We start from the raw sequence: 14,297 nt of genomic DNA on the forward strand, positions 1-14,297 counted from the left end.
CCTTTACAGTAGTCCTTAGGACCAAGTGACTGCTGAGTGCAGGAAAGGAGATGAGGCCAATATAAAATACAATGCTATCTATGTATCTATGTATCTATGTATCTATGTATCTATGTATCTATGTATCTATGTATCTATGTATCTATGTATGTATCTATCTATCTATCTATCTATCTATCTATCTATCTATCTATCTATCTATCTATCTATCTATCTATCTATCTATCTATCTATCTATCTATCTATCTATCTATCTATCTATCTAGTTATCCAGGGTAGAGCACTAACACAGTCCTACACTACCTCAATTTATGCAGTCGAATTTCTCACATTTGAGGAAATCACAGGAGTCAGCACATCTGGAATGTAATAGAGAAGCCTTTTCCTGGGAAAACCACCTTCGTAATCATGGTATCTCCCCTCCCAGGTAAGTAACAATGCTGACTTGGTATTTAAAAACTAACAAACATATGACAGTAGTTCACATTTGTAATTCTAGCTACTCAGAATGCTGAAATCTGAGGATTAAGCTTTAAATACAAGATAAATTTTGCTGAATTTTGATTAAAGTTCCTTTGGTGTTTTTAATTGTAGGTTTTATTTATTTTCTTATTTTACTGTTTCTTACTGTGACTACCAAAAAGCTGAGTGAGTTACGTGGCTTGTATTCCTGGATTACTTTGGAGGTGCTCTAAGCCTTCATCAGAGGCCAAATTTGTTCTACTCAGCTAAGTAGCCAGCTACAAAGCTGTAAGTGACAATACCTACAGTAAGCAAAATTACATAAAATTAAAAATTCAGACACACAGTTACACTAGCCATATTTCAAATAAAAATAGAATTCAAGTTTCCGTGAATGTTAGTAAAGTTTTAATGCATTCATTCTATCTGTGTCACCTGTGACACTGCCACAGAAGAATGGAATACTTACGGCATATCATGTAGCTCCCAAGGCATGGTGGTAGTTACTCTCTTCCTTTACAGAAAATGTTTGCCTGACCATGTACCCTAGTGAATATCATTTATTATGCAGAGCTACCCACTTTTCTATATGCAGTTATGTCTCCCTCTCCTTTTCTCCCTCCCTCTCTCTTCCCTCACCCAATCCCTCCCTTTCCTTGTTTTAGGAATCAAAACTCATGCATGGTAAGCTGCTAAGCTGAATCCCAGCCCTGTGTATGATCTTGTGTTTGGTGAAGGGGTTCTTTTTCAGGACTTGAACTTTGGCCCTGGACGCTATCTCTGATCTTTTGTGCTCAAGGCTAGTGCTATGCCATTTCAACCACCGGTCCGGTTCTGTCTTTTTGGTGGTTACTTAGAGATAAGGTCTCCTTGACTTTCCCTCTTCAGCTGGATTCCAACCATGATCTTATCAGCTTATGATTACAGGATGAGATATTGGCATCTACCTTACTTTTATTTTAAGTTTTCAAGTATCGTCTTTTAATTAAAAAAAGAACAAGTATGGGAAACTTTCCAGAGAGGTAAACAACTTAAAACTATATAGGTTTAAATTTCTCTGTATGATCACAAAATTGCTAAGTAGTTCTATTACTAACATATTATGGGGTGAATTTTCAGGACTAACAGTAATAATGTTAAGTAATTGGAGAAATGATCTAACTTTGTTTTTCGGTACCCAAGTCATATACTTTATTCTGTGTCTTAGGTGGAGAAAATCTTATTCATTGTTTAGAATGATTCCTATGAATCATAAAAATAATGACAAATGGATCAAAGACCTTGAACTCAAAGCAGACACTCTGAAAACATTACAGGATGGAATAGGAGAAACCCTGGGTCTCCTTGGCTCAGGCCGAAATTTTCTGAATAGAGACCCGGAAACACAACAAATCAAAGAAAGGCTGGACAAATGGGATTGTATAAGGTTGCAGAGCTTCTGCAGGGCAAATGACATAGCTAGCAAGATCAATAGAAAGCCCACGGACTGGGAGAAGATCTTTACTAGCCATACAACGGACAAGGGTCTCATATCTAAAATATACTTGGAACTCAAAAAATTAAACCACCCAACAACAAATCCTCAAAGAAACAACTGCCCAATAAGTAAGTGGGCGAAAGACTTAAAGAGAAGCTTCTCTGAAGAAGAAAGAAGGATGGCCAATAGACACATGAAGAAATGTTCAACATCCCTATCCATAAAAGAAATGCAAATCAAAACAACATTGAGATATCACCTCACTCCAGTTAGAACAGCAAAAATCAAGAACTCTAACAACAACAGATGCTGGAGGGGATGTGGACAGAAAGGAACCTTACTTCATTGTTGGTGGGAATGTAAACTTGTTCAACCACTTTGGAAAGCAGTATGGAGGTTCCTCAAAAGACTCCACATAGAGCTCCCCAACGACCCAGCAATCCCACTTTTGGGCATTTACCCAAATGATCACAAACAAGGCCACACTAAAGCTACCAGCACAACTATGTTTATTGCAGCATTATTTACCATAGCTAAGACATGGAACCAACCCAGATGCCCCTCAGTAGATGAATGGATCAAGAAGATGTGGTATATATACACAATGGAATTCTATGCCTCCATCAGAAAGAATGACATTGCCCCATTTGTTAGGAAATGGAAAGGCTTGGAAAAAATTATATTAAGTGAAGTAAGCCAGGCCCAAAGAAACATAGGTCCCATGGTTTCCCTTATTTGCAATATCTAGTATAGGTATGAGTCAAGCGGAAAAAGTCAGATAATGTGATGTTAGGAAAACAAAACCTCAAATATGTATTTTAATGTTTTTGTTTCTTTCATGCATGTGTTTCTAATGGATTTATAAGATTATTTCTTTGTTGCTTTGTATGTCCCTCCCCCACAGTGTAACCCCTGCTTTCACTATATTTGATGTCAGTATAACATGTGGAGGAGACGGGGACAAACAAGTCGTTTAAGGATTCAGGTGGACCTGTTGCAACAATGAGAAGTACAAAATGTCATGTCAAAACCAGCTTTACAATGTCGGTGAGGGGGGGGTGAGGGGGGTATGATTGGGTGGGAGGGAGGGGGAAGGCTGGGAAGGGAGGTGAAGGGTAAACAAAGGAGGAGGATGCAATGCTTGGTAAGAAATGTATGCATTATCCTGCCCATGTAATTGTAACCCCTCTGTACAGTATGTTCTCAAATAAAATAAAATAAAATTTAAAAAAAAAAAAAAATAATGACAGAGCTAGTTCAGTCAATGATTTAGAGTTTTAAAACAAAACTTACAAGATACTTTGCATTTTAATCTATACAGTTTGGTGATTGTGTCTAAAGCATGCCTTACTGACACACATTACTACAAAAGTCAGTTTGGAAAATCGGTCTATACTCAAATCTTGTCAAATTAAGAATACATTTGGATAGTGATGATATATGTCCAAGCAATAACTTGAAATAATTGTCACTGACTGTATTCACAGGTACAATTAGCTTCTTCGATTTCTGCTTGTCATAATATTTATACTTCAGTAATGCTACAGCAGTATTAGACAATTTTGAAATGGCTGCTTCAAGGGACAGATAAGAAAAATAATCTTAAACCAGGAGGTAGTGGCTCACATCTGTTATCCTAGCTCCTCAGGAGGCTGATATCCAAGGATCGCATTTAAAAGCTAGCTCAGGCAGGAAAATTCATGGGACTTCTATCTCCAATAAACCATTAAGAAAACTAGAAATGGTGCTGTGGCTCAAGTAGTAGAGCACTAGCCTTGATCTGAAGAGCTCAAGTCAGAGTCCAAGTCCCCCGACTGACAAAAATAAATAAATAAATAAATAAATAAATGAAATCCCACACTGGCCAGATGAATGAGAACTGACAATGTTTTCTAGGTAAGGTATATTTAGTGCTAGTTTTTCTATATTTTGTGTTAACTTATATATTAAATGCTTTTTTGCAGTGAACAGAAGAAGGTTTTAAGTGACTTTTTTCTATGAATAACTGAGTTTGTAATAAAGTTATTTTGCTTTTATTGTCTATTTTCCACTATTTCTTTTCATCATTTAAATCTCCCTCTTTGTTCTGCCCCATCTTCCACTTCAACAGATTTCCAGGGTATATCATAAGAAGACTGTGTACACATTATTCTGGGATCCACCACTGCCTCCCATGTCATTAAGTAAGGCTGTGCACCATTTTTTAACAAATATGTGGGGATTTTCTTTCACTTTAATCCTAATGAATTAAAAATAGAAGGTGTTAGAAAAGTTCTAAGTCAGTGAATGCACTTGTGGTGTGCTGTGTACCCAGAGATCCATGAAAGCAGTAGTAGCAAGTGATAAATTAAAGTATCTAGGAGAAAGTATTTACCTATAAGCTCCCCTGGCCTCTAAAGAAATGATAGAGCAGACATTTTTCATTGTACACAGGTATCTTGTACAGTGTCCTGACCTTTGATTAATACATTCTGTTCTTTTCTCTTCTAGCCAAAATCAACCTTGTCTTTGTTATTCTTATGGCAAGGAAATGTCAAACAGAGAACTAGAGCATGATCTTTACATATGTAACTGAGGTCTTTTTGCTGTGTCCCCCATGAAGGATGGTAGAAAGGCAAAAAAGCATGAATGAAAGAATGAGAAAGTAAGACAGTACTTGTTTTGAAACAAGATCATTTTCATAATGAAGTCATCTGTCTATGAGGGCATAGTTCTCCTCACAATCAAGTCTTAAAGATTCTACCTCTTTTTTCTATTATTTTTCTTTTTCACTTTTTTTTTATTGTGAAAATGCCGTACAGAGGGGTTACAATTACATGACCAGGATAATGAGTATATTTCTTATCAAGCATTATTCCTTCCTCCTTTGTTTCCCCTTACCATCCCTTCCCATTTACTCCCCCCTCCCATCCCACCCTCCCTTGCACCAAAGTTGTAAAGTTCGTTTTTTGACATGACATCCCATTGTTGCAATGGGTCCACCTGTATCCCTATTTAAACAATTTGTTTTTGTCCCTTCCTACAAAGCAACAAAGAAATCATTTTATAAATATGTTAGAAATAATAGCAAGAAAGAAAAACCATTTAATTCCTTATCTTGAGGTTCATTTTGCCTAACATCAACTTATCTGACTGGATATATGGCTATAACTCAGGGCCTGGACGCTGTCCCTAAGCTCTTTTGCTAAAAGCTAGTGCTTTACTACTTAGAGTCACAGCCCTACTTCTTAGAATGCCTGAGGACCGATGGCTCACACCTGCAGTCCATGAGACACTAATCTCCAATTCATCACAGAAAAATCTGGAAGTGACACTGTGATTCAAGTGGTGGAGCACTAACTTTGAATAAAAGCTCAGACCCTAGGACCAGAAAAAAAGAAGAGAATGCTAGACAGATACTATGAAGGAAAGTATAGGAATCTCGAGAAATAAAGGCTTTCCAAAATCAGTGATGATTAGGCTATGATCTAATATATGAGATATGATTTATTTGTCTTAATGCTGAAGCTGTCTAATATCCTAGACCCTCTCATGTATCTGCTGATAAATCTGAATGAACAAAAAATAATTTTGGGAGTGGGAGTGTGGTACGAGTTAGAATTCTTTTTTTGCCTTAGGAAAATTCTCTTTTCAGATTAGAGCTTTGATGTCCCAGAAAAATGTTTAAAGTAATTGTGTTGTTTCTTAGAAATTATCATACAATTAAGAATATCTCTTTTAATCTCCCTATAACTGTGTATAGGATGGAAAGAATACTTTATTCCAGTGTATTGGAATACTTCAGATTGTTTTTGACTCTTCTAGTCTGATAGTCATACTTTGAAAACAAATCCTTAAGTTGTTGAAAACTGATGAGCTTTCTTTCTGCCATAGGAATAGAAGACAGAACTTGCTTCACTTTATATAGCTATGGAGGGGAAGGGATTGTCCTACAGCATCTCTTTTGAAAAGCTTAGTGGTGAAGCCTTTGACATCAACATTCTCATCAAGGACACCAATTCAACCAAAGTGATTTGCTGTGGCCTGAAGTCTCCCCTACAGTTCCTCTGTTCCCTTGCAAGCTACATTACACACTAAAGGTACCGAACATTCTAGGCAGACAGCTTATGTTTTGTTGAAAGTGTATGAGTGAATGAAGGTGCTATCTTATGGGACTTTATCATTGAGTGACATGCATGAAGAATTTACACACAATAGGAATCAGTCCTCAATTGCAGTGATTAATGATGAGATTTCATATCTTAACCATAAATGTTCCTTAGGCCAAGTATTTTACCTTGAACCAACATGATGCCATGGCAAAAAGAAACTGTAATAGGGTTTCAAATCCAACCGCAAAGTATTTCTGCCCACGACAACATAAAGTTAGCTATTCTCATTCCCCGATTTAGTACTTGTTTGACCATATGAAAATTCTTCATTGTGATTAAAATTTTTAATGTATTTTAAAAACAAAAATATTTTAAATTCCCATGTGCACATCCCATTAGGAAGTTGATGTGATGCCCAGAAGCTCTCTATTTCTGTCATTTAGATTTTCTTGTGTGTGCCAGTCCTCTTTTTGTTTGTTTTGCTTTGTTTTTACTTTAGGCTAGTGCTCTACCACTTGCCATAGCTCTACTTTCATCTTTGTTGGTTATTAGTTCGAGCTAAGGTTAGTTAGAGCTAAGGTTAGCCACAATTCTCAGATCTTAGCCTCTTTAGGATTAGAGGAATGAGCCACTGGTGCCCAACTATGTTACCTGTATTTAAATCATGTGAACTGCTAAGGGTTTTCCCATTGTTTTTTGTGAAAATATGCCTCAACAAAATAAATAGTAAAAGAACAAAATAAAAGTTATTTTGATTCTCTAAAATAGACAAAAAAACACAATATTCTAAATTTAAGTGATAAAGTAAAACTTTTTCGAGTTGTTGAAAGACTGTATATATTTAGTAGCATTTGGTGGAAAAATGAATCAACTATCCAGAGAAAGAATGTGAAGCTAGATATTTTTATGAACAGTATGTGTACAACAGTTTTTATGTCATTAATGCAGCCCACTTCATGTAGTATCGAATTACAGATGCTAAGATCTGCTATGTATATGGTCATCACGTAAATCTAAAATTTTCAGTCTGCCTGAGCATTTTCAGTTTTTCCTCAACAACAGTCATCACATTGAACCATAAACTCCTACAGGAGTCTCCTGTAGGCATTTTACACTTAAGAAACAAGTTATTCTTTATTTTCTTTGTTTATTTAAGGTCCAACACTTGGACTTAAATTTAGTATCTGACTGTCTTTAGCTCACTGTCTAAGTTCTACCAACTGAGCCATGTCTTCAACCCTAATTTCTGATTTTAAAAATTCAGAAAAGATAATAGTGATAATAATTCTCAGAATTCCTTCACCCAGAAACCCACATATTATTATGTTTGATTTAGTATTCTCTCAGTGTACTTAATGCCATCTTTTTGTTTTTGTTTTTGTGTACTGGGCTTCAAATCAATACCTTTCACTCTCATAGAAACTAGGCATTGATGGTTCATGCCTATAATACTGGCTGCCTCAGAGACTGAGATTGAGTGTCAAGTTTCTAATCTAGCCCAGGCAGGAAAGTCTGTGAAACACATATTTCTAATTAATCCCCTAAATGAATGGGAAAGTAGAGCTGTGACAAGTAGTAGAGCACCAGCCTTGAGAGCAAAGGTAGAATGAGAAGCAAGTTCCTGAGTTCAAGTGGCACACAAAAAGTTAATTTCCATTCCCTTCAGAGCTGTAATAAATTAAAAGGATCAACAGTGCATTAATTAATGGTTAACATTACTATAGCAATAATAAGATATTTATTGATGATATTCCTTTATTTTCCTAAATTTACTTATATACTAATATCTTAATAAAAGGAGACAATTCCTATTTAACAAGATTTTAAGGATCAGAAGTGTATACAAGGAGTTTTGATTGGAAATAGGTATTTTCAAGTTTTCCATATACATAAATGATAGTTGAATAAGCTTGGCATCTCTGGAGTAGGCTAAAGAATCCTGCAAGAAAAGGTCCACACAGTCTTGGGGAATAATAAAATATTAGCCACAGGTGATTCTGGAAAATAAAATCTTTTGAAGAATAGAAAACAACAAAAATATATAGCTATTGTAAAGGACATTGAAATATATACTATCAAGATAAGTGGGCATATATATATACATATGTATATATATATATATATATATATATATATATATATACACACACATTTTTTTGGGGTCAATCATGGGGCCTGAGCTCTAGGGCTGAGTACTGCCACATCCAGCCTTTTCTACTTGTGTGGTACTGAGGAATCGAACCTAGGGCTTAATGCATAAAAGGCAAGGACTCTACAGCTGAGCCATCTTCCCAGCTGCAAGTGGACATGTTTTACTTTTTATTATAGAAATTATTGTATTTGAGAAAGTTAAACATGACTCATAGTTAATACTAACTGGCCTCTGTCCCATTAAATAAATTATTCTTATAATACTTGTTTTAGTAATTCAACTTACCTACAAGAATAGCTACCATGAAATTAGGATGTTTAGCAATAGAGATTTTTAAAAATTTTTATGTTGTCAGAATTGATTTATAAGATGTATAGAGAAAAACATATTTATTGTCAAAATTGGTTTGCTTTGCTTTCTAGTTCAAATTGTGTCTACAGATAGTAGCTGGAAGGCAGATGGCAAAATAATGGATCTAGGCAATGAAAATGGGCATGTTTGTTACCTTTAAAAAAGAAAAAAAGTATGAAATGGTAGTCTTTCTATACAACACCTTAATAATATCATAAAAGTATTGTTGTTATTTTTTTGTCATGCGCCTCGAACTGTGCCTGGATGCTGTCCTTGCTCTCTTCAGCTCAAGGTAAACACTCTACCACTTGAGCCACAGTGCCACATCTGGTTTTCTGATGGCTAATTGACGATAAGAATCTCAAGGACTTTCTTGCAGGGGCTGGCTCTGAACCACGATCTTCAGATCTCAGCCTCCTTAGGAGTTCGGATTATAGCCCTGAGCTACCAGTGCCAGGCTAAAATTAAAACAAACCATAATTACACTTTTTTATCACAATCTTGCAATTGCTATCTATAATAGTATTTGGGGAGTCTGATGGCCTCAGGTTCCAACAATGCAATTGTTTCTGCGTACAATCTAAAAACTATTCCATCCTGTGTTCAGCCACTTGCCATTCTGAGATATGTTTTTTAGTTCTTTTAAACATTATTATTTCTCCGTTTTTCAAAAGTAACATTTGTTTTACTTTAAAATTCAGGAATGCCAAAATGGTTAATGTAGAAAATAATCAGTAGTCACCAGTGGCTCTTGTTTTTAATCCTAGCTGCATGGGAGGCTGAAATCTGTAGATTCTGGGTTAAAGCCAGCCCAGGCAGAAAAATCTGACGCACACTTATCTCTGATTAACCAACCAAATTGCAGAATTGGAGATGTGACTCGAGGGATAGAGTAACAACCTGGAGCAAAAACACTACAAATGATTGAAAGGTCTAGTTCAAACTCCATTACTCAATTGTGACTCACACACACACACACACACACACACACACACACACACACACAAACACAGATAACACATACAGACATACACAAAACACATTAATCTTATAATCTCATCCTTTAGCAGTAATCAGTGCTTTATGCTCAACACCCATTTTCTCCAAATTTTTCAGGTATTAACCTGTATATAAGTTAATATGTAGTTTTGCATTTCTGTGTACTATTGTAAGAGAATAATCAGCTTCACTTGATGGAATAGCACAGGAACTGTTTTGTCCTTAAACTGCCCTCAAAATTGGTTCCTCTCTGTGCATTCAAACCTAAGAACTAAGGAGACATCAAATTCAGTCTTTCTTCTGCAAGTTATGGACATGTGCTTCATCCCCTGATGTCATCTGATGTGAGCTCTAGAAGCCATTTTGCTTATTCAAAATCATTAGGGGAAGTCTGGATTTTATACTTAGACAAAAAGAAATGTAGTGATAACTATAACCCCTCTGTAAATCACCTTGACAAATAATTTTTTTTACGATTCCAGAGCTGGAATTTCAATAAAAATCTGATTACTGCTAAAGCTAAGAAGATAAACATTGGAAGATGGCAGAGGAGAAGCTTGAATCTGAACAAGCTCTTGCATAGAAAGCAGTTTTAGAGTTCCAATGAACAGTCCTAAGCCAGAAAATCACACCAAGTATGCCATCACAGGACAGAGAGTTAGTCAAGAGAGGGGAAGCCAAGGAGACACATCTGAGCGCTTGCCAGCAGCCGCCGCAGCGGCGGCAGGGTCGTGGCGGCGACCACCTCCGTGGTCATACCTGAGACACAGAGAGTCCGGGACAAAGGAGCCAGATCTAGCAGACGAGTGGATTCTACTCAACACAGGAAGAACCGACAAGAAGCAGACATATTCATCCTGCAGTTCGCAGACCAGAGATGACCCAGGATCCAAGACTCAGCGTGAGTAGAAGCCCGACGTCCTCACTCCTTCTCAGGGAGCAGAGGAGGGAAGGCCACCCCTCCCCACCCAGCACCGGTGACCTCCATCTTGGATACCGACAAAGCTTGGAGGAGCTGCTAGCTCAGGCCTTGGAATAAAACGAGTCATTTAGCAGGTCACAAGAACTTAACGGCGAAGTGACCTCACAGACTCAGTTCCATGGAGGGAAAAGTCACCCAGCGCAGGCGCCAGCCATTGGAGTGGCTCTCCTCACTGTGTAACCAGAGCCAGAGGCTGTCCCTCCCTCTAGCAGCCTCCACAATCAATTGAAAAACAGAAACCCTGAGAATGGCTCCAGGCTGGGCTCTGTGAGTTTTTTCACAAAATAGCCCCAGGGAAAAGCTACTGTTTGTTGAAAGGCCTCAACTCTACCCAGAACCTAGCCTCATCACTGCATCCCCCTCTTTTGTGATTCTCAAAGCAGATCACCCTCCCATTAAACTAACCTGGGAGGGGGATCTCAAAATCTTGGGTAAAGCAGAGCATTTTTCTGCCTGTTCGAACAAAATGACTTAAGAAACCAATCAAGCCACAGGACCTCAAGCTGACCAGAGACTCCAACAAGAGGATGGTTACAGACAAAAGGGATTCTTGCCACCCCTCCCCCCCCCCAAAAAAAATCAAAGAACTTTTTTTCTTCTTCTTCTTCTTTTCTTTTTTCTTCTTCTTTTTTATTACCTTATGTATATAAAAATTTTTTTTCCTTTTCTAAAACTTTTATTAAATTTTAATTTTTGCCTCTTTTGAAAAAATAATTGTTTTCCAGTAACTTTTTTTTTCCTCTTATAATTTTTATTTTAGGAATACGTGAATGTGCGTTTTCCTTTCTTTTCTTGTCTTCTTTCTCTTTTTCTTTCTTTCTTAATTATCTTTTTGTTTTTTGTGTAGCTCTACTGAACTTCTGATCTTTTCTTCTCCCTTTCCTATCCTTTCCACCTTTTCCTCTCTTTTGTTCTTCTTTATGTGACTTAACTCTTGTCCTGCACATCTTCAGATAAACCCGTAGTTAACTAGTAGACCCTATCCCCCATTGTGTACACACTTAATCCACAAATTTATTACTCAATTCAAAACCTCTGAGACGTAAATTCATTAATAGCAGTACTACGTCTTTATACCTATATAATATTTTAAGCACTTTTTAAAGTTTTTCACATCTCTTCTATGCCCCTCCCCTTCTCTCAATATATTCACATTCCTCTCTAAATAGATGGTCTTTTATTCTCTATAATAACATTAATTTTTACGTTTCTATTTTTTTTTTGGTCTGTTTTCATTTCCACTTCACTTTCTTCTTTTTCTCTCTCTCTCTACTTGCATCCTACCCAACGTATTTCCTGCATTATGATTAGGACATAGTTAACTCTCCCTGTGCCTCCCCACATCAATCTATTCCTTTTTTTACCCACATCTCTCCCTAACCCTAATAATTACTGGTTTTCCAAATTCTTCTCTGCGGTTCGAAGTCCATTAACATATAGTTGTTTGATGTTAAATAGATGTATCTATTGAACTAGATTGTATCTGTAGACTATTGATTGTACAAATGCAAACTTTGGTGGATGGTTGCCTTAAGATAGTGTTCTAGCACAAAACTTCATCTCAAATGGGCAGAGGAAGCCGGAAAAACAAAAGAAAAATGGCAAATTCGGGTATCTCAATTCCCAATCTTGATAATCAGGGGTTAGAACAGATAATGAATAATCCAGAGGACAGTTCCCAAATAGCTCTACAAACACTGCTGGCAAATATGATAAATGAGAAGTTTGACAACTTACAAAGGACTCTGTATGAGCGTGATAGGGAGAGAGAGGAGGCATCCCTGAAGTTTATACAGGAATATCATAAGCGTGAGGAAGCTACTCAAAAACTGATACAGGATTTGTGTGAACAACTTGAGAATACTCAAAGAGAATGGGAGGAATGGTGTGAGCAGGCTGAGAACACTCAAAGAGAACTGCAGGAATCCCACGAACGGGAGGAAGCTAATCAAAGAGTAATACAGGAATTGAGAGACCAGGTAGAGAACACACAAAGATCACTAAAGGCATTCATGGAATCCATTAACAAAGAGCTAAAGGAAGTCAGGGAGACCACAAAGGGAATGCTGAATGGAACCCAACAGAAGGAATGGGAGTCCAAAGAAACCATAACCAATCAACTAAGTGATTTGAGGACAAACACTGAACACCAAATTAAGGAAGTAAAGAAATTCATACAAGACCTAAAACAGAGCTTCAACAAAGAACTTGAAGCTATCAAAGCTGACCAATTAGAAGGAAAAGAGATAAAAACAAAGTAGAGAGTCTTGAAATCAGGTTAGACCATGCAGAAGATCGAATCTCAGGGATTGAAGATAGCCTAGATATTACAGAGAAAGAACATACAACCATCCAAGACAAGTCCAAGAAATATGATAGATCTATCCAACACCTGGAAGACTCCATCAGAAGGCCTAATCTAAGGATAATGGGTGTAGAGGAGCACCTAGAAACAGAAGTTAATGGTCTAGGAAATTTGTTTAACAGGATCCTAGCAGAGAACTTCCCAAACATGCAAAAAGATAGGCCTATTCAGATACAAGAAGCCTTTAGAACCCCAAATAGACCAGACCAGAATCGGACATCCCACCATCACATTATAATCCACACAGGATCAACTCAGACCAAGGAAAAGATCCTTAAAGCTGTCAAGGAGAAAATTTTAATCACCTATAAAGGGAAACCAATTAGAATCACCTCAGATTTCTCAGCAGAGACAATCAAAGCAAGAAGAGCCTGGAATGATGTATGTCATGCCCTAAAAACAAACAACTATCAACCAAGAATACTGTACCCAGCTAAACTCTCCTTCATAACTAAAGGCCAAATCAAAACCTTCCATAGCAAAGAAAAATTGAAACAATACATCTCCACCAAACCAGCCCTACAAAAGATTCTTAAAGATGTCCTACACATAGAAAATCAACAAGACCACAATAAAGGCCAAGAAACTGCACCCAAAATGAGAATTCAAGACCCATAGGAAGAACCCAGTTTTTACAGCCCCCAAGAAGGTGGATAACATGGCAGGAACTCCCAAATACCTCTCAGTCCTATCTCTTAACGTTAACGGACTGAACTCTCCAATTAAGCGACATAGACTGTCTAGTTGGATTAAAAAACAAGACCCTTCTATCTGCTGCCTGCAGGAGTCACATCTTGCCGTAAAAACAAACACATTTTCAATGTTAAAGACTGGAACAAAATCTACCAAGCAAATGGCCCCCATAAACAGCCGGGAGTTGCAATCCTAATATCAGATAAAATAGACTTCAAATTAAAATTGTGAGAAGAGATAAAGAAGGTTGCTACATGCTAATTAAATCTCTCCTTCAGGAGGATATTACAATTCTAAATATCTATTCACCAAACAATGGAACACCCAAATTTATCAAAGAAACACTACTTTCCCTCAAATCCCATATAGATCCAAAGACATTAATTGTTGGGGATTTTAACACACCACTCTCCCCACTAGATAGATCAACTTGGCAAAAACTCAACAGAGAAACCGCAGAGCTAAACAGCTGCATAGATCAACTAGACTTAACAGACATCTACCGAATATTTCACCCAGCAGCATCAGAATACACGTTTTTCTCAGCAGCACATGGAATGTTTTCTAAAATAGACCACATTTTAGGCCACAAAGCAAACTTGTCTAAATTCAGAAACATTGAAGTTATACCTTGCATTCTCTCTGACCACAAGGGAACAAAATTAGTACTCAACCTCAAAAGCCACCAAAGAAAGTCCGGCATCACATGGAGGCTGAACAACACA

The 14,297-nt window shown here is 37.2% G+C and overlaps 1 non-coding gene across 1 annotated transcript; it reads right to left on the minus strand.

Annotated features, from left to right (window-relative positions):
• Positions 1-269: 269 nt before the first annotated feature.
• LOC122100156 lies at positions 270-435 on the minus strand. The gene has a single exon (XR_006146112.1). It is a non-coding gene; the product is annotated as a U1 spliceosomal RNA (small nuclear RNA).
• Positions 436-14,297: the final 13,862 nt, after the last annotated feature.

The sequence above is a fragment of the Dipodomys spectabilis genome, unplaced genomic scaffold (assembly GCF_019054845.1).
Source record: "Dipodomys spectabilis isolate Male_0828 unplaced genomic scaffold, ASM1905484v1 ptg000567l, whole genome shotgun sequence".
NCBI lineage: Eukaryota > Metazoa > Chordata > Mammalia > Rodentia > Heteromyidae > Dipodomys > Dipodomys spectabilis.